The 21,354-nt window shown below is 41.4% G+C and overlaps 1 long non-coding RNA gene across 2 annotated transcripts in view; it reads left to right on the forward strand.

Moving 5' to 3' along the window:
- LOC147342698 (uncharacterized) overlaps positions 1–21,354 on the forward strand; it is a 153,335-nt gene that overhangs the window by 122,392 nt on the left and 9,589 nt on the right. For both annotated transcript variants that reach the window (XR_015157084.1, XR_015157085.1), the window contains exon 8: positions 166–302. This is a non-coding gene — a long non-coding RNA (uncharacterized LOC147342698). The remainder of the gene's footprint in view (positions 1–165; positions 303–21,354) is intronic.

The raw sequence follows: 21,354 nt of genomic DNA on the forward strand, positions 1-21,354 counted from the left end.
GGTTTCCAGGGCATCCTTGCTGCCTTGTTCCCATTAGGTACCAGGGGGGCTCCCTTTTAAGTGGCCAGTGACAGAAAATTAGTACGACATTTTGGGTCAGATAGGAATGGGTTTCAGTTCCTGGCTCCAGATCTCTGAGATTCTGTTTTCCTTTTCTACATGCAGCACTGGGTTGCGGTGAGAGGGAGAGAAGCACTGGCTGTGAGGAAACCATATTCCTGAGTCACCTGTGGCCCGTGTCAGGCAGCCCTGCTGCTGCGGCTGGTCGTGGTGTAGATGGGAGGACGGCGGGGAACAGCTGAGTGAGTGGAGAGGCGGCGGATCACACCCTGCTGCTCTCTTATGGGCTCCCCTCTTACCTTTTCCCACAGAGAATCATGTCTTTCTATTGCAGATTTTCTTTGTTCTGTCCTCTGTCTCTACTCTGGCACACTCAGCTCTGGAGATAACCCAACCCCTTCCAGAGTAACATTTCTCATGATGATAGCTATTAATAATCATAAGTCAATTTTTCCCATTATAATTAGTTACCATTATTGTTACTGGTTGTTATGTATGATTACTATTTATATATTATAATTATGTCCTTATGCTCTGCAGGATTTGAAGTTCTTCTCATGGCCAGTCAGTTTAATATGTGGCTCCTACTACTGAAATTGTTCCTGGAGGAATCTGTAGGGCACAGACATTCCTGGGATTGGCTACGGGGTCCTTGTGAATGTGTCTGCTCCAAGTGCTGCACAAGCCTTGTGCTTTGTGGCTTGTCCTAGCTCTGTAATACAAGCATGAATTATGACCAACCTGCAGAGCAGAGCAGGTAGACAGCTAAGTGGAGCTCCGTATTTCAAACATGGATCACCGAGGCCACAATTTACAGGTAATAGGTCACCGGTGATAAGAAGGAAAGGGATGCCCAGGAGTCCCACTGAAGAAGGGGCGTTTCATCTGTCTGGGCTCTGAATGTTGATTAGTAGATGCAGCTGGGGGAAGGACATTCCTGACTGAGGTGACAGCTTTCACAAAGTGCATAGTGTGTTCAGGAAATGTTGTTTTGTCACTAAGTTGTATCCAACTCTTTGCAACCCATGGACTGTAGCCTGCCAGGCTCCTCTGTCCATGGGATTCTTCAGGCAAGAATACTGGAGTGGGTTGCCATTTCCTTCTCCAGGGATCTTCCTGACCCAGGGATTGAACCTGCCTCTCCTGCATTGGCGGGTGGATTCTTTACCACGGAGCCACCGGGGAAATCCACTGTTCTGTACGTTCAGGAAATGGTGAACACTGAAAAGGTCCATAGACTGCATCTGACTCTCTCACCATAGACCCTGGCAGTTCACGGCGGGGGATGTCATAGCCATACTAAGTAAGATCTGTGATCCAGCTCTATCTGAACGACTATGCTGAAGTGAAAATTGAGCTATGGGCTCTATTTGCCACCTGTCCAGACAGTCATTGGAGAGAGCGTCATTGAACTCCTCAAGAGGAAAATGGACAGTGACCCAGAGGAGTTCACGTCCTGGGTCTGTGGGGAGGCCAAGCCTAGATACAGTTTTTCCTTGTATGAGTGAACATTAAAAAGAAGTTTCCATGGCATGATCCTGAAGCTCAAGGAGAATAGCATGTTATCTAAAGGACTTAGAGAAAGAGCAGATCTCTAAAATCACATATAAGAAAGAGAAAAATGTTTCAGAAAACATCTGTTTGGTATCCTTACAAAGGAAACAAGAAGACTTGATGTTTATGGAATGAGAGTAGAAAGCTTCAGGGAGAGCATATGGGTTGTGGGGAGGGTAGAATCACACTTCAGGGGCCCTAAACGAAGTGCCTACTTGTATTTGCCTTGGTGCAGAGAGAAAGTGAAAGTGGAGACAAGAATACTAGAGTGGGTAGAAGATTCCCTCCTCCAGGGGATCTTCCCTACCCAGGGATCCAAACCAGGTCTCCCACTTTTCAGGCAGATTCTTTACTAGAGCCGCCAGGGAGGCCCAAGTGGTGGAGAGTGAAATCAAATGCAGTGGCAGGAGTGGTTCCCTTCATATCAAGAGAGGCCTTGACAGTGCCCCAAGAATACTGAATATAAACTACTTAGCACTGTGCTTAAATCTCTTGTTATCTCCATCTCCATTCTTAATCCATGCCTACCTCCTAAACCCTATGGAAACTCACCTGGAAAAAGGGAATGCCTAGAAATTCCAGCTTTTCCATTCTTTGATTGTAGCCTGAGAGATTCTAATAGGAAGCCAGTGGTCTCCGACAGATCCCTCACAATGCTGTGTGGACTTCCCTTTGTAGAGATAAACAAATAGAAAAAACACACCATACACTTGGTTTCATTTGGAATCAGAACAACAGACTGGCTTCAACAAAAAGTAGAAATCACCTAAAAATCTAGATTTGAACTCTCAGTAAAGTGTAAGAGTACATCAAGGCTGTATATTGTCACCCTGCTTATTTAACTTCTATGCAGAGTACATCATGAGAAATGCTGGGCTGGAAGAAGCACAAGCTGGAATCAAGATTGCCGGGAGAAATATCAATAACCTCAGATATGCAGATGACACCACCCTTATGGCAGAAAGTGAAGAGGAACTAAAAAGCCTCTTGATGAAAGTGAAAGAGGAGAGTGAAAAAGTTGGCTTCAAGCTCAACATTCAGAAAACGAAGATCATGGCTTCTGGTCCCATCACTTCATGGGAAATAGATGGGGAAACAGTGTCAGACTTTATTTTTCTGGGCTCCAAAATCACTGCAGATGGTGATTGCAGCCATGAAATTAAAAGACACTTACTCCTTGGAAGGAAAGTTATGACCAACCTGGATAGCATATTCAAAAGCAGAGACATTGCTTTGCCAATAAAGGTCTGTCTAGTCCAGGCTATGGTTTTTCTTGTGGTCATGTATGGATGTGAGAGTTGGACTGTGAAGAAGGCTGAGCGCCAAAGAATTGATGCTTTTGAACTGTGGTGTTGGAGAAGACTCTTGAGAGTCCCTTGGACTGCAAGGAGATCCAACCAGTCCATTCTGAAGGAGATCAGCCCTGGGTGTTCTTTGGAAAGAATGATGCTGAAGCTGAAACTCCAGTACTTTGGCCACCTCATGCGAAGAGTTGACTGATTGGAAAAGACTCTGATGCTGGGAGGGATTGGGGGCAGGAGGAGAAGGGGATGACAGAGGATGAGATGGCTGGATGGCATCACCAACTCGATGGACATGAGTCTGAGTGAACTCCAGGAGTTGGTGATGGACAGGGAGGCCTGGCGTGCTGCAATTCATGGGGTCTCGAGTCAGACATGACTGAGCGACTGAACTGAACTAAACTGAACTGTGAATTTATGAAGGAGGAAAAACTGACAAGAAATGGATGAATTTAAAGTGAAAAAATAATTACCCCAAATGAAAATGGCACAGAAGCAATGATGAACCGATTAGGTACTGCAGAAACTTTCATGAGCAAGTAATTGGTTGGTAATTGCTATTTGGCTATTAAAGCAGAACATAAAAGTCCTCCCTTAGGAAAAGAAAATTTGTAGAGAGATAAGGATGATGAAGACAAAGATGAGAAGCTAAGGTCAGATTCACAGAAGTCCATGTACTAAGGGTTACAGCAGGAAAGTCAGAGGTTGATGTTTTCCAATTGTGGTGCTTGTGAAAACTCTTTGTGCAGCAAGGAAATCAAAACAATCAATCCTAAAGGAAATCAACCTGAATATTTATTGGAAGGACTGATGCTGAAGCTGAAGTGCCAATACTTTGGCCACCTGATGTGAAGAGTCGACTCATTGGAAAAGACCCTGATGCTGGGAAAGACTGAGGGCTGGAGGAGAAGGGGGCGACAGAGGATGAGATGGTTGGATGGCATCATTGACTCAATGCACATGATTTTGAGCAAACTCTGGGAGACAGTGAAGGACAGGGAAGCCTGGTGTGCTGCAGTCCATGGGGTCGCAAAGAGTAGGACATGACTTAGTGACTGAACGGCAACAGCAACACACACAAAGTCGCAGAATTGTTACAGAACAGTTAGAGTTATAGACACGGTCACGTGGAAAGTTCAGAAGTGTTGAAAGTAGAGCAAAACTAGAATTAAATGACAGAAGGGTAAGTGGACACGTTGAAAGCTCAAAAATATTTTAAAAAACAACTCCTTATGCCATAGGGAAAATCAAAACTGCCATCACAGACTATGTAGAAAATAATATGTAGTTGAAACTTAAGGAACAGATAATTATTTTGCTGAAACTGTTCCAAACGCTGCTGCAAAAAGAAATAATTGCCAAATCCTTTTAATGGGATTTATAAGTCTGATAACATAGTACAAATAACCCTTCAAAATTAACCTGCAGAACAGTCCGCAGGATGAATTATTCAGATATAGATAGATGTCAATTCTTTTCATTAATATGCAAATGTGCTATTATATAACTCTAGTCAGTATCCCAATGTGATTTTATTTCAATACCAAAAAATTCTAAAGTGTATCTGGAAGTGAAACATGCAAGGAAAGCCAAGAAAATTCTGGAAAAGGTGAAGGTAATTGTGTGGTAATTGCTTTATAGCTATTAAAGCACATCACAGTGTTTCAGTGATCCAGATAGCCTTGAACTAACCTCAGAGGAGACGGATCAATGGGGAGAGATGGAGCAGAAACATGCATCCAGAAACAGATGTACACAGGCAAGAAGCTTTCTGAAATAGTAAAAGTGGTATGGAAATCCGTGCCGCACAGGTTTATTGCTCAGTAAAAGATACATTAGCTCAACTGGCTGTATCTGGCAAAATACTAGCAGCAAAAATGAAAACAGTGGTAATACATTTAGATCCTTATCAGGTTAATTAAATATGAAACAATTAAAGCCAAAAATTATCAGAAGGAAATCCAAGAGAACAATTTTGTAATTTGGGGATTGGGGAAGCTTCTTGAGGATCTTAGAGTCAGAAAACTTAAAGGGAAAACGGAAAAATCTTCAGATAAGACAGGAAAAAAAAAGTGCCTGCAACAGAGAGAACAAAGCACTGTTAAGCCATCTCGCCACCGTGTGCCGGGTCATCTGCCCAAATGTGCGCGGTGCACCCGCCTCCCGCCACTGCCCTTCCAGTCAGCTGGGACGGCAACTGCGTGCACCGCTCATGCATCTGACTGCCCTACTCCAGCTAACCTGCAACCATTCCTGCATGTTTTGCTATTGGTTGACTTTATGGTTCTCCCTGAATAATGCTCTATTGGCAAGAAGTTTTAAAGCAACAGAAAACCCAAGGTTTGATGGATTTACCATCCCCTTTATTTATGTAAAATGGCTTCCGGTAAGGAGTTCTGCTACAATTGTCTGCAAGTTTATTTAAGGTCCAGTGGAAGATGAAAATAAACAAGTATTAATCCTGAGAACTTTTCTGTGGAATTATGAAAACAGTCTGTTATAAAACACATCCAGATGTCAGCCAGGACTGAGTCAATTAGAATAATAGCTTCAAGTAAAATCAACAAAGGTCAGCCAGTCAGGCTGAGGGGTGAAATCTCCAGAACACCCAGTTCAAAGGGGCAGGGGAGGCTGCTGTTATGCCCCAGCCTTGAGCTTTGTCTGTGAAACATAATTATTTAAGTGATCTATGAAGAAGAAATTATGGATCCTGCTGATCAACATAACTTTTTAAAAAGATTAATTTTGTCACAGCTTAGAGTAGGCTTATAGAAGACCAGAATAAGAAAGAGTGTCATTTGAGAATGAGCAGAAACTTAGAAAGAACAAATGAAAAAAAAATAAACCCAACTTCCCCTATATGAAAATTATTAAAATTTTATATCAGTAAAAACGTTTATGAAGATCTATGGAAAAATTTCCTATTGATACACTAGCCCTATTTTTCCAAAAACAGTGTGTAAGGATATTCATTGGAACATTTAATATTAAACCCTCTGTAGTCATCTAAATAGTGATCTAGGGAATATTGGTTAATAAATGATGGCATCACTGCATAGTATAACAAAATGCAAATTTTGAAAAGGGCAATCAACCTGTTTGCGAATTGCTAGGGAAATGCATCTAACAGATGTGAAGTATGAGAGAGCAGGTACCAGAGCGCCACTCAGCCGTTTCTAATTAATCATCTACTGATTCGTGTTCTTACATTGTATGCAGGGAAAGTTCTAGATTTGATATATGGCGAGACCAATACAATATTGTAAAGTTAAATAAAATTAAATTAAATTAAAAAAAAAAAAGAAAGTAGTGTTTGTAATGACTACCTCTGGAAATGCAGGGGCTGAGAGCAGAAGTTCTTTTCATTTTTGTATTATATTTTTTCTATAATGTTTAATATTTTACTGCGGGCATGTATTGCTTTTAGAAAAAATTTTAAAAGGTTAGTTAAGAGCAGCAGGAGAGGGAAAGAAAGAATGAGAGATCTATTGAAGTGGAAAGCTAACTAATGGAACATTGATGATCTAGTGCGTTCTTAAGAGGAAATAGTACAGCTGTGAAAATATTGGCAGCCTCTGAAAATGTTAGGAGTTAAACAGTCACCGCAAGAGAAATAGTTTTACTCATTATGCTTTCTCCAGTGAATGAGTAATTGCCTAACAATGTTGTTGCATCGGTTCAGCACCTATTGAAGGTTCTGATAGCCAATAGCATCTCATATGCCTCAACCCAACATCAGTTTGAAATTTATTTTTTCTTTAAAAAAGTTGACTGATAATTTCTGTCCACGGAAAAGCTTGGAAGCATTAACATCCCTGTTACCTGTCTAGATGGCTTACTGGCTATAGTTGGAAAACTTTGGCTGTCAAAGATCCTGAGAATTTTAGGTGGAACATGGCGTTGCCCGATCACCTATCACAGGAGCCACTTCTGCCCTTTCAGAGGAGCTCGGAGCAGTACTGATGTCCTGTCTCTCTCCCTGATGCCTCTGCTTCAGCGTGAGATGACCCCCAATCAGATTTGCTCTGCCAAGCAAAGCCACTGGTTGATGTTATGAAACAGAAGTCAGACTACTGGTCATTGTGAGCACATGAGACCAAATTAAACATCTGATGGGTGTTTCACATATTTGAACACAGCATCTTCTAGAGCCAGAACCTCTTTGCCTTTGAGGGAACTCAGTAGTCACACAATGGGGGCCCATGATGCATCAGACTAGTGCATTTTCCACTTCATTTGGCTCTTTATCACAATGACTATGTCTATTAAGGTTAAAATATTTTCTCATTGATTTCCATATGACAATGATATTTGAAAACAAAAAATGCAACAAAAGAAACTTCATTTATACAAGTATATAGTAAACAAGTGTGTGTGCACGCATGTGCACATGTATGTGTGAATGTGTGAATACTCTTGCTTACATGTGTTCACTCATGGAGAGGAACAACAAGAAATGGGAGGGAATTGTTTGTTTCTTTTTGGAATTTAAGAAAAATACTCAAGGTAAATCATTTCCTTCTAGTTTCTTCCTCAGATGGCTCAAAAATGAAAAAAAAGAAAAGAAAGAAACAGAAAAAGCAAAAATTCCATAAACCTCAAGCACTCATTTTCCTGTGTTAAGGAGAGGTTCAAATATTGTCTAAATCCCATGTGGCCTAAAGGTTTTTACATTTTACGTAAGATGGTATTAACTCTAGGCTGTAAAAGTTAAGGAAATGTATAATAATTTCTAAGTAATCACTAAAAATGTAATGCAATGAGGTATGGCTAAAAAGCCAATAGGTGAATTAAAATGGAATTCCATATAATTCAAATAAACAGAGAATAGAGTTGAGGATAATTTATTTAAACCCTCTGGGGGCAAATAACAGACCTGAGATGAATGTCAAAAGAAGATTAAGCAGAAGATCAAAGAAAAACAAAAAGAAAATGGAAAACTTCTATACCTCCTTTCCTAAAATATTAAAGAATGCAGTTTGTAGAATACTGATTAAAATCCATCTGAAAAAACACTTGCTTAAGATATCTAAATATCTTGGTTAATAGGATAATTAAAAAGATAAATACTTATACCTTCAAGGAAATACAACCTTGAGCTCTGTAACCTAGAGATTAAAGAATGAAATGGAAAGAGAATTAATAAGTGAAGAAGAACAATTATAACATTTTAGGACTATCGAATTTATTAAGATTGACATTGTAAAAAATGAAACTGTACATCAAACAAGATAATAAAAGAGTACTGTGAAGAACTCTGTATCCACAAATTTGATAACCTGAATGAAATGGATAAATTCTTTAAAAAATACAACCTGCCAAAACTCACAGAAGAAGAAATGGATGATTTGAGTTAGGCCTGTACCTATTAAAGTTGAACAAAAAGTTAATAACCTTCTAAAACAGAAAGTACCAGACCCAACTGGATTCATTGGTGAATTCACATCTGAGGAAGAAGTGATATCATTGTTTACAACCTCTTTCAGATGATTAAAACAGAGGGCACACTTCCTAACTCATTCTTTAAGTCTAGAATTACCCTAATACCAATGCCAGACAAAGACATTATAAGAGCAGAAAACTACAGACCAATATCTCTCATGAACATATATGCAGATAGTCTCAACAAAATATTAGCAAGTCAAATCCAAAAAAATATAGAAAGAATTATACCCCACAACTAAGTGGGACTTATTCCAGGTATGCAAGGCTGGTTCAACGTCTGAAAATCAGTTAATGTAACCATTGCATCAATAGAAAGAAAAATCACATGATCATGTCAATACATGCAGAAAAGTGTTTGACAAAATCCAACACCCATTTGTGATAAAAATTCTCAGTCAACATGGATTAGAGGGCAACTTTCTCAACTTGGTAAAGATTATCTATGAAAACGCTATAGCTAATATCATACTTAAGTGAGAAACTTGAAGCTTTCACATTAAGATTTCCATTTTACTGTATAGGATCACAGCAATGTGATTACATAAAATTGTTTAGTTTCCTTTACGTTTCTCCTGTTTGATATAGATATCAGCCTTTGGTTCTATCACTAGCACTGCAAGTAAAAAGAAAAAAAATTAAAAAAAAAAAAGATCTAGCAGAAGGCAAGGGTGTCTCCTCTTATCCCTTTTCAACATTGTGCTGCAAGTTCTTGCTATCACAGGAAGAAAACAAAAGACAAGAAAAGCTATACAGATTAAGAAGGTAGATATAAAACTGTCTTTGTTGACAACTTGATTGTCTACATAGAACATTTGAAAGAATCCATGAAAAAGCTCCTGGTACTAATAAGAGATTATAGCAAGGTTGCAGGATATGAAGATAATATAAAAGCCTGTTGTTTTCTTATATACCACCAAGGAACAAGTGGAATTTGAAATTAAAAATGCCACTTGCATTAATACCCTCCAAATGAAATACCTTTGGTATAAATCTAAAAAGTATGTATAAGATCTATATGAGGAAAACCATAGAACTCTGATGAAGGAAATAAAGAACTAAATAAGTGGACAGACAGGCGATGCTTATGGATAGGAGGATTCACTATTGTCAAGAAGTCAGTTCTTCCCAACATGATCTATAGATTCATTGGAGTATCAACAAAAATCCCAGCAAGATGTTACACAGAGAGCCAAAAGACCCAGAAAAGTCAACACAATACTGAAGAAGAACAAAGCAGGAGAGCTGACTCGACGTGGCTTTCAGACCTGCTTACTCTGAATCTACAGTAATCAAGAGTGTGTGGTACTAGTGAGAAAACAGACAAGCAGACAGAGAGGCCAGAAATAAAGCCACGTAAATATAGTCAGAGGACAAGAGAAAATACCGTGGAGCAAAGATGGCCTCTCCAGCAAATGATGCTGGAAAAACCGGGCATCCAGAGACAGAGAAACAAACGCAACCAAACAAAAAGCCTGGACACAGACCTTGTCCCCCCACACAGATCACTGCGAAGTGCATCACAGACCTAAATGCAACATGTAAAACTATGTAAAATTCATAGACGATAACATAGAAGAAAACTTAGATTTTTTTTGGATCTGGTGACACTTTTTAAGATGCAATACTAAAGACATGATCCATGAAATATATTTGATAAGCTAGACTTCATCAAAATTAAAAACTTAAACTTTTCAAAAGACAAAAAAGGAAATTAAGAGAAGCCACAGACCAGGGGAAAATATTTGCAGAAGACACACCTGAGAAAGGATTGTCATCCAAAATATACAGAGAATTCTTAAAATTCAACAGTGAGAAAAAATAATCTGATTTAAAAAATGGGTCAAAGACCTTAAAAGATATCTCACTAGAGTGGATGTACAGATAGAAAACAACCCTGTGAAAAGATGCTCCACATCATATGTCATAGGTTAATTAAAATCAAACAACAATGAAACACCACTGCGTGCGCGTGTGCTCAGTTGCTGAGTCGTGTCCAACTCTTTTCTCTTGATCCCATCTAATGTAGCCCACTAGGCTCCTCTGTCCATGGGATTTTTCAGGCAAGAATACTGGAGTAGATTGCCATTTTCTGTTTCTGGGGACCTTCCCAACCTAGGGATTGAACCCCCGCTCTCTTGCGTCTCCTGAGTTGGCAGGTGGATTCTTTACCACTGAGCCACCTGGGAAGCCCGAGATACCTCTGCACATCTATTTAAATGGTCAAAATTAAGAACACTGGTGACGGCAAATGGTGGCGAGGGTGTGGAGCCGCTGCAGCTCTCGTTCACTGCTGGTGGTGAGCAAAATGGCACAGCTGCGCTGGAACACAGTGTGGTGGTTTCTTGTAAAACCATTAATCTTCTCATATAACCCAACAATTGTACTTCTTGGTATTTACCCAAAGGAACTGAAAACATGTCAACACGAAACACAAAAATCTGTACGTGAATGTTTATATCAGCTTTGTTCATAATTGCCAAAACTTGGAAGCAAACGACGATGTCCTTCGGTAGGTGAATGGACCAGTAAACTGGTACATCGAGACCATGCTAAGTATTATCAAGCACTAAAAGGAAATGAGCTATCAAGCCATGAAAAGACATGGAGAAATGTTAAATGCATATTACTAAGTGCAAGAAGCCAATCTGAAAAGGCTACATTCTATAATATTCCAACTACATGACGTATTGGAAAAGACAAAACTATGAAGACAGTAAAAAGATCAATGATAGGGAGAGGGAAGGGGGAGGGATGAATAGATGGAACACAGGATGTTTAGGGCATTGGAAATATTTTGTATGGTAGTATAGTGATACAATTGTACATTGGTTAAACCCATACACACTCAGATGGTAAAGAACCTGCCTGCAGTGCAGGAGACCTGTGTTCGATCCTGTCGGGAAAATCCCCTGGAGAAGGTAATGGCAACTCACTCCAGTATTCTTGCCTGGAGAATCTCATGGACAGAGGAGCCTGGTGGGCTACAGTCCATGCGGTTATAAAGAGTTGGACACAACTGAGCTACTAACACATTAAACCCATACACTGCACGATACAGAAAAGGAGTCCTAAGGCAAACGATGGACCCTGTGTGATTATGAGATGCCAGTGTAGGTTCATCCATTGTAACAGATAATTGCACCACTCTGGTGGTGGCTGCTGATAATGGGGGAAGTGTGCATCTGGGCAGGGATATATGGGAAATCTCTGTACCTCTCTCTCAATTTTGTTGTACATCTAAAACTACTCTTAAAAAGTCTTTAAAGAAGAAAAAATTGGAACTGAAATATGGATGATATTTTAGAAATTACACAGGATATGAGGATAAAGAGCAATTTGGAAATTTTTGTTAAGTACAAATGACAGGCAAATACATTCCTTCATACAAATTAGTTGATGTACTTGAAATACAAAAAAGAATACATCAACATGGAAAATTTTATCTAGGAAGGACTTTTTTTAAGGGTTTAACAAAACTTTGTTGAAAAGACAAGAACTATACTATTAGATTGAGTGTTTATCACATCTTTCATAAAAAGTAATCATTAGCTAAGACATATTCTTTGAAAGTGACTACATTTTTTAAATAAATATAAATCCTATAAGCATCCAGGAAGAAGAAAATCATTTATAAGGGGAAAAGATAATTCTTGTCTCAAACTGTTCCAACTATATTTAAGGAGGAAAATCCTACAGAGAGTGAGAGAGAAATATTGTAACCCATACATTCCATATATTCAGGTTGTTAGTCACTAGAAAAGATATGAAAAGAAAATTTCAAATAAACAGAGAAAAAGCTAATTCCTATAGCATAATCTATGACCTTTTCTATACTAATAATATGGTAAGACTTTTAAAATATGGGTAAGTTCCATGTCTCATAAAATGAAAGTACCATATATAAGGATCTTTGAACAAAGATGTTTATTACAGCTTTGTTCATAGGGGCTAAACATTGGAAACAAACTGAACATTTTTCAATTAAGGAACAATAATTCTGTTTATATCATAAACTATTATGAAGCTGACAAAAGGAGAATGAAAGAGAGAAAGAAGAAGGGAGGGTGCGGAGAAGGGGAAAGAAGAGAAAGAGTGGGAAAGAGGGCAAGGAGGAGGGAAATTAAACCAGAGGAATTTCCATCTGATACCACTGAGCAAAATGAAGAAATCACATGTCATCTGATTCCATTTGAGCAATCGAACAATTGTTAGAGTCATATCTATTTATCTACCGTCCACACTAGTGTTTAAGTATTGTAGCTTTATACTCTCAAACACCAAAGATGAGTATACATCTGTAAGTGGACATAATTGGTTGTAAGCCTGGACAGCTCGAGTGTGGGGACGTGAGCTTGGAGGCTGATGTAGCCGCAAGCAGGAAAGAGAAGAGAAAAGGAAGAGAAAATTAAAAAGGAAAAAGACTAGTAAGAAAGCAATAGTTATGTTTAGTGTATTTATACCAAATTTGAGCTCTTGGTTTTATACATCCATTTTCTTATTATTTTCTAATATATTAATTTCTATCATTACCTTTATCTCCTTACTTTCTTAACAATTTGAAAAATTTTTTATCTCTTGTGGGTATGTCACTTTGTCATGTGCATTAGACTTTCCCAAGTTTTTATAGTGACTTTTGATTTTGGTTATGATGGTTTTGCAGAACTACTTACATTTTACATAGTCAAATTTGTCTATCTTTCCTTTATTATTAATTAATTCTGTGCATTTCAAGAAAGATTTTATATATCCCAGTATTATAAAAGTAAATTCTTTTCTGGTAGTTATAATTTCATTTATGTTTGAATATTTGCTTCAATTGCCTGCAGAATCCCATGGACAGCTGTCAGGCTACAGTCCATGGGGTCACACAGAGTCAGATACAACCGAAGTGACTTAGCAGCATTTACCACAATTGCAAATAAGTTTGGGATGAGGATTTATGTGGGAGACTGTATTTTCTATGGCCGGCCCTCTCCTCCAAATGTAGCCGATTTTCACGGTGTGTGTGTGTGTTAGTCGCTCAGTCGTGTCTGACTCTGTGACCCCATGAACTATAGCTTGCCAGGCTTCTCTGTCCATGGAATTCTTCAGGCAAGAATACTGGAGTGGGTAGCCTTTCCCTTCTCCAGGGCATCTTCCGACCCAGGGATCGAATGCAGGTCTCCTGCATTGCAGGCGGATTCTTCACAGTCTGAGCCACCAGGGAAGCCCATGTGCTGCTTATTCGGTAGCTGCTTTCTCACTGAAATGTCACATTTGTGAAATTCAATACTTTCATTTAAATCTTGCTTGCATTTCTTGATTCTGTCCTTCTGTTTGCTTATTTTGGCATCTGAACTACTGGATTTTTTAAATCAAAATGTATTTGACATAACTGTGTAAATTTAAGGTGTACAGCATGTTAATTTGGTAAGTTTATATAGTGTGATGTGATTGCCATTATGGCCGTAATGAACACTTCTGTCATGTTACATAATTGTCATTTCTTTTTATCTGTGGAGCCACTGGATTTTAGTTATTTTCTAGCTTTTAACATCTGGTAGTGCAAACCTCATTACCCTTTCCCCTCCAACTACTTATTTCTCTGATTTTTCTTGATTACTCACATATTTAGTTTTGATATTGAAAAAAACATTTAAAAACAAAGTTTATAAAAGTGTTCGGGTTCTTATGATTGTGTTAGATTAATTATTACTATATGACATATTCTCTCCCAGACAAAAGCATGTCTCTTTGTTTACTTGAGTCTTATTTTGTGTCTCTCAAGAGAGTGGGTGCGGCCTTCTAAGCAAAACAAAGCCAGACACAGAAAACATAAGGGAAAAGACTAACAGATATAAGTACACATTAAAAACATTTACCAAAGGAAAAAAATGGCAGAAATTAAAAGACAAGTCAAGCTGGAAAGGTATCTGCCACACATGTCAGAAAAGAATATAATGCTAGTGTAAACCTAGAAATTTCTCATCCTTCACCAAAAACCAAACCCAACAGAAAAACTGACAACACACAAGGCAGCCCACAAAGAAAAGACGGAAAACAACAGCAACACAACCTGTAACACGGATGTTCGCCAATCAGCCCGGCCAGGAGCAAACTGCCTCGCAACAGCCTGTTTGGCAGGCGGCCCTGGCGGTAAGAACCCGACTGCCAGTGCAGGAGACGCAAGAGATGCGGGCTGCACCCCCGGGTCGGGAAGATCCGTTGAAGGAAGGCCTGGCACCCCACTCCAGTGTTGTTGCCTGGAGAACCCCATGGACAGAGCAGCCTGGTGGGCTCAGTCCATGGGGTCTCAAAGAGTCAGACACGACTGAGCGACTCAGCACGCCTGTGGTTTGTTTGGTAACAAGAGGGGAAGGGGCTCTTACGTTTTGGCAGGAGTGCGAATTTGTGCGTTGCCTTTGGAGAGCGATTTAGCAGTTTCTAACAAATGAACAAAAGACAGATTCTTGGATGTTACAATTGCCCCTCTAAGAATTTATTCCACAAGGCACATTCCTGTATGTCCAAAAAGGCACTTAAACAAGGGTGTCGTACCCATCTGTAAAAACCAAAGAAGGAAACCGCTTAAATGCCAAGCTATATAGGGGTTTGGTAAAATGCTTTCTCATTCTTCCATTAAATAAAATACAATGCAATCTTGAAGAAGAACGAGTTGGTTTGTATGTGTTGAAATGTATTATTAGAGTAAAGAAAAGCTAGGTGCAGAGTGGGTTCTGATGCTCTCATTTGCCGTGAGCATATATAAACACACACGGATGGCAGACGGGTTGCACGCGCAGGGCCTCTGGGGAGGCACATAGAAACTGTGAATGATGCCTGCATCTTGCAAGGAGTTTGAGGGTCTGCTTTGTGAGGTTGTTTGCTTTTCATTTTTTAACCTTTTATGTAGTGTTTGGATTTTTTCTAACACACTTGCCTTACATTTCAATAAATAAAGAGAATTAGATTGAAAACCTAAGACTAAATCTGAGATATGAATCATCAACGTTTGGCAAACAAATAGTATAGAATATCTCTCCAAACTCAATCGTAATTTGCAAAATTGGCCAAGTTATGAGTTCCTAAGTTTTGTGAAAATTTGAATTCCATCCCATTATGCTTTTGAATTTTGAAAGCGAGTGGCTTGAAACCGAGATGCGCATGGAACTGCATGTCAGGAATCACTTTCAATTTAAAAAAATAGAGGTTTAGATTGATTATCTAGAGTGAGATGAACTTTTACAGAGAAGGTAAGACTGACATGGTGGCAGGGGAAGGAAGCAAGGAGCAATGGGGGTAGATTTTGCTAATATTACACAGAAGGCTGAAACTTGCTCAGCCTTTGCTTTCTCTTATTTCAGTCTCTTAAGGAAATGCATTTTCAAACTATTCTCTGTTCCTTTTCTGTACCTGAGTATGACTTTTGTGTCAATCCTCTCTGGCATAAGAATTTTAATTACTTTCTTGGTCTTTGGTCTGACCAAGATTAGAGTGAATTTCTTCCTGCTGGATCTTTCCAGATTGCTGGCCGTGAGGCTATCTGTGGGAGTCATACAGAAATAGGTCATAATCTATTAACTGAACGATTGCTCGTATATCCTTTGTGAGTCCTGAAAGTGCTGAGAGCTTTTTAGAATAGTCTGGAGATAATACCCTGGCCTTGTCCATGCTCATTTTTTGAAACAAAGCAGATGTGGAATAATTAGTTGTTGGTTCCATATTTTTGGAAGAGGAGAGTAATTTTATCCCTCAAAGAATGCACAAAACAGATGCATTTCCCCACAGCAGGAGGAGTGCTGTGCACGGGGGTTTACAGGGATGGAGCGGAAGGAGACGGGGCAGGACTCGAACGATGAGGAGACACCCTCAAAGCGGGAACTGGCCACACGACAGAAATAGAGAAGGCAGGTAGGTTTGGGGAACGGAAAACAACTCAATTTAACAGCTCGACTAAGTAAGAAAGCACACAAGTGAGATACTCCGGGGCCAGAGCCGTGGGATGTGATCCACTCCTCCGTCGCTAAACAGCCCCTGTGGAGAACAGGACCCGGCTCTCAGGTAAGGGCCTCCGCTCGCCAGGTGTATGTCAGTGTGTAAATCACTCATCCTCCGAGAGCCTCCATTTTCTCATTTGTGAAATCCAAATATTTAGCACCAGCTTCACAAAATCCGGTGCCTGACACCCAGCAGTTGCTCAATAAATAGAAGTTCTCTTTGTCCTTCATGGATTCCTTTTGTCTAAGTACTATTTAAAGGCTTCCCTGGTGACTCAATGGTAAAGAATCTGCCTGCCAATGCAGGAGATTCGAGTTTGGTCTGTGAGTCAGGAAGATCCCCTGAAGAAAATGGCAACTCACTCCAGTATTATTGCCTGGGAAGTCCCCTGGACAGCGGAGCCTGGCGGCTACAGTCCATAGAGTCACAGAGTCGAACACAATTAGCAACTAAACAAAGCAACAGCGAGAACTATTTGTGAGTCAGCTCAGCATTCAAAGTCTCCCACATCTGACCCCTCAGCTTACTGAGCAAATGTGAACTACTGACACCTCTGAACACTGACTTTTATTTATTTATTTATTTGGGCTGTGATAGTCTTTGTTGTCGCCCAGGGGCTCTTCTCCAGCTGCAGCCAGCAGGGGCTCCGCTTCCTTGTGGTGGGTGGGCTTCTCATTGCGGGGGCTTCTCTCGTTGCAGAGCACAGGCTGTCGGGCACACAGGCTTCGGTAGCTGCAGCACGGGGGCTAAGAAGCTGGAACTCCCAGGCTCTAGAGCTCCCAGGCTTGGCTCCGCAGCTACTGTGGCGCCTGGGTTGTTTGCTGTGCTGCATGTGGGATCTTCCTGGACCAGGGATCGAACCTGTGTTCCCTGCATTGGTAGGTGGATTCTTATCCATTGCACCATCAGGGAATTCCTAGACTGACTTTAATGATAGAAACAACTGACATTACTCTATCAAATTATTCCCTACACAAGCTTCTAGATCTTTCTACCATATGCACCCTGTGATGTAACTGGGCTAGGATTAATATGGTGCCCACTAGACGAATGTGGAATTGAAGGCTAAGGTGTTAAGTGACAGCTAAGGTCACAATGAATGATGGGCATACCTAAGCCTTGATGAGCATCCTCTGGAGCTCCAGCCTAAGCTGGTAACAGACCTCTCAGGAAGGTCATTAAATGTCAAAATCATATGAGTCTCCCTTTCTCATTTGTCCTTCCTTTCTGCCTGGCGAAATGAATGAATTTTCAGGATGCATCTTGAGACGCTCAGATTCCAGGAATTTTTCTAACTCCAGTGTGAAGTGTGTATGTGTGTGCAAATGGTCAATATTCTGGCATTTTTTGTAGGAGACCCTTTGGAGGCTCTGGAATGGGAAGAAAATGTGGGTAACAGGCAATGACCATGTCCTTAAGCAAGGGAGAGATGGGTTGTGTGTATGTGTCTCTTTGTAGAAGATGGACTTTGCAGATTTCAATAGAGGCGAGAAGAGGGATGTGTGATGTTTCTACCTGCCCTGGGAGAAGTCCCTTTTTGTCTAGAAATTATTTATGCTTTCCTTTGCAATACTTTTGGAAGAATAGAAAGAAAAGCCTATTTTCTGTATAAGAATTTTTTGATTGAGTATGTCTACTGAACCAGCCTGAAATGATGCTACAATTGTGCTTGGATGTCACTGTTGACCCAATAGTACAGTCCTCATGAAAGTAATGAAGGAATTCAGATGCAGGGGTGATTTGAGGGGCCCAGAAAGCGGGTGTGGCCAGAAGCATGGCAGAGAGGCTCATCGTGGGAACAGCTCTCCCTCTGATGGTGTCCAAAAGGATGTGGAGGAGGCCGAGGTAAGGCCATTTGCGAAAGGCACCTTGAAGTTGAAAAAAATTTTAGAGCTGATAGATAATTTATAGGCAGGGAAAGTGAGTTGGAAAAGTCACCAAATAGTAGATTAATGATTCCATTATCAAATATCTTGGGTTTAGCTTTCTGGAAATTGGTATTCTTCACTTTAAAAATGACAGCTGGCCTTTTCTATAAACATCGCTGCCTCTGGCTTTCCCTCTGAAGTTGGACTTGGTGCACTGTGAGCCTGTAAGACGTATGGAGAGGCTCTGGGGTTCATCACAGAGCTTCCAGAAGCAACCATCTGTTTTTCCCCCATTGGCTGTGACATTGCCTAGCTAAAGTGTCAGTGGACACTTTAGTGTTCTCAGTCTTCCTAAAACCAGGCGAGGAATTCTTCCCAGACTGGAAGGTGCCCCAGAATGAGCAAGAAGCAAGATTTTTAAACAAATTTTACTGGAGTGTAGTTACTCTACAGTGTTGTGTTGGTTTCTGCTGTACAGCAAAGTGAATCAGCTACATGTGTACATATAACCCCTCTTTTTAGACTTCCTTTCCATGAAGGTCACCACGGAGCAGAGTAGAGCTCCCTTTGCTATACAGTAGGTTCTCATTAGTTATCTGTTTTATACAAAGCACTGTGTATATGTCAGTCTCAACCTCCCAATTCATCCCACTCCCCCTCCCCGCTTGGTATCCGTAAGTTTGTTCTCTACATCTGTGCCTCTGTTTCTGCTTTGAAAATAAGTTCATCTGTACCATTTTTCTAGATTCCACATATAAGCAATATTATACAATATTTGTTTTTCTCTTTCTGACTTGCTTCACTCTGCATGACTGTCTCTAGGTCTAGCCACGTCTCTGTAAATGGCAATGTTTAATTCCTTTTTGTGGCTTTTTGATCTCAGTGGGGCTTCAAAAAATATGGATGGCCAAGGTCCTGTGTCATATAAATTGGACTGTGGCACTGGGGGCAGGTGGTCATGCATATGAGGTCACGGCCGCACCCTCCTAGCCTCTGAGTGAGGGAAGGTGGTGTGCTCTCACCATCTTAGCCTTAATATGCCAGGCGGGCAGTGTGTGTTCAGTCAGTGATGTCGGAGGAAGAGTAATGAGCTTCAGCTCCGGCTGAAGTGGCGTGCCAGGCTTCCTTTTCCCCACTACCCTGTGAGGCCTCCATGGGGCTGCGTCTCGTTGGCCTTTGTGAGTTCTTTGTATGTTATAGGCTCTGCATGAGGTGAGTGAGTTGATGCTACGGAATGACGCAAAGTAAGCTCTGACTGGCATTTGGGGATGAGCAGAAGGTCACATCTTGACCTCGTCCTTCAATTAGGGGGCCACCATCTGCAGGAAATTTTCTCTAATTTCCCCAGCAAGGACAGATCCTTCCTGCTCATTTGGGGCCTTTTGAAAGACCACAGTATAACACTGCTGCCCACGTTGCATTTTAATGTTAACGTGTGTGTCATTTCACCCAAGGTGGGAGCACTTTAAGGGATTAGAATTGAGATTCATCCACTCTGTTCACAACAGCACGAGGTATTGATTGGAGGGATGGATGAATGTGATTGGGATATGGGATTAGAAAAGGATATGCAAGGAGATGCGTCCATGGGTGGAAACCACAGTGGCCCAGACCAGGCCCCACTGACCTGGCCAGAGGCTGCTCACCTGTGCAACTCCTGGTCCTGGCCTGGGCCACCTTTGGAAGCTTGTTTGAACTCTGGTTTCAGAGACAGGCTCCTTCCCTTCTGGGTGTTGCATGTAGAGAAACTAATAAAACCTGGGACAGTGAAGGAAAGTCATCCAGATGAGCAGTGGGGATGGCGTGTTTCACGGGAGATTGTGGGACCTTTTCCCCCTCCCTCTGGAAGGCAGGAAGTAGGCTTGTCAGCACAGCCCTAACCCTCACCTTCAGAGGAGCCCACTGCCCACCGCCACCAGTTCACATGTCCCGGCACACTGCGGCTCCCATCCATGTGCACAGAGGCAGGCAGCAGGTGGCAGCGGGGGCAGCGGCTTCCCTGGCAGCACGCGAGGCTCCACAGCAGAGGCTTGCACAGTCCAACCAGCACTCTGTGATGAGTCCCAGGGACACAGGCACAGAGGCGGGCTGTTTGTGGAAGACCCCTTTGTGCGCCAGAAGGCTGCCAAAAATGCTGTGATTGCTCTGCTAGAGGCAGGTTCAAAGTCCCAGGAACACAGAAAGGAGGAACCTCTTACCTCGGATTCAGGGAGTTAGAGCTGGGGGAGACCACATGGAGAAGACGACACATGAGTTGGATCTGAGAGATGCGAATGACTAGGAGTTGAGAACGCGGGAGAGAGAAGGAGAGACAATGACCTGAGCAAAGGCAGATGACCCAGGGATGCTTGTGTGCAGAGAGCAGAGGGTCCTGGGGCGCTGATAGGTGTGGACTGGGGGCTGTGGCAGATGATTTAGGGTCTTCAGTGCTGCTGCATCAGAGACAGGAGGCATGGTGATAAATTAACATGTGCGGGTGGTCCTGGGACAAGACCCCAGGCAGCAGAGATGGGCTCTGGAGCATGATGGAGCAGGAAGAAAGTTCACAGCTGACTCCAGGCATGAATGACATGGCGCGCAAGGGGAGACCATCGTACAGCCCCTCGCCTCATCAGACGACAGATGGAAAGTCTGCAGCTTCATCTGACTCAATCTGAATCTTTGGGGATTAGAACCCGCATTTTTGCGCTGTGTCAGTCGGCCTTTGTGCCTTGTGCACAGACGCTAAAACGTAAATCCAGCTGAGCTCAGGAAAGGCTTGTTCAAAGGGAAAACTGGTTTTGTGACTTGCAAAATTGATGAATTTGGACTAAACTCACTGAGTTCAGCTCTCTGTGAGTTCTATAATCGCTGTAAGAAGGCAACTGAGAATAGTGATAAAAGCATGGGCTCTGGAGCCAGCCCACCAGTGCTCTGATCCCAACTTTGCCACTTAGCAGCTGTGTGACTTTCGGCAATTACTTAACCTCTCCTGTACTTCAGCTCTTGCATTAAAAAAGTGGCTGAATAGTATCTAGCTCCCAGCATTGTTTCAGTGATGAGAACTGGACCCAATCAGCACTATATAGAAGTCACCTTTTACTTTTATTGCTTGCTGTTGATGCCGAATTCAAACAATCTGATATTAGTAAATGTAGGGGAACAAAACT

Source organism: Bos grunniens, chromosome 28 (genome assembly GCF_055505025.1).
Source record: "Bos grunniens cultivar Pamir isolate PY7600 chromosome 28, Bosgru_T2T1.0, whole genome shotgun sequence".
Taxonomy (NCBI): domain Eukaryota; kingdom Metazoa; phylum Chordata; class Mammalia; order Artiodactyla; family Bovidae; genus Bos; species Bos grunniens.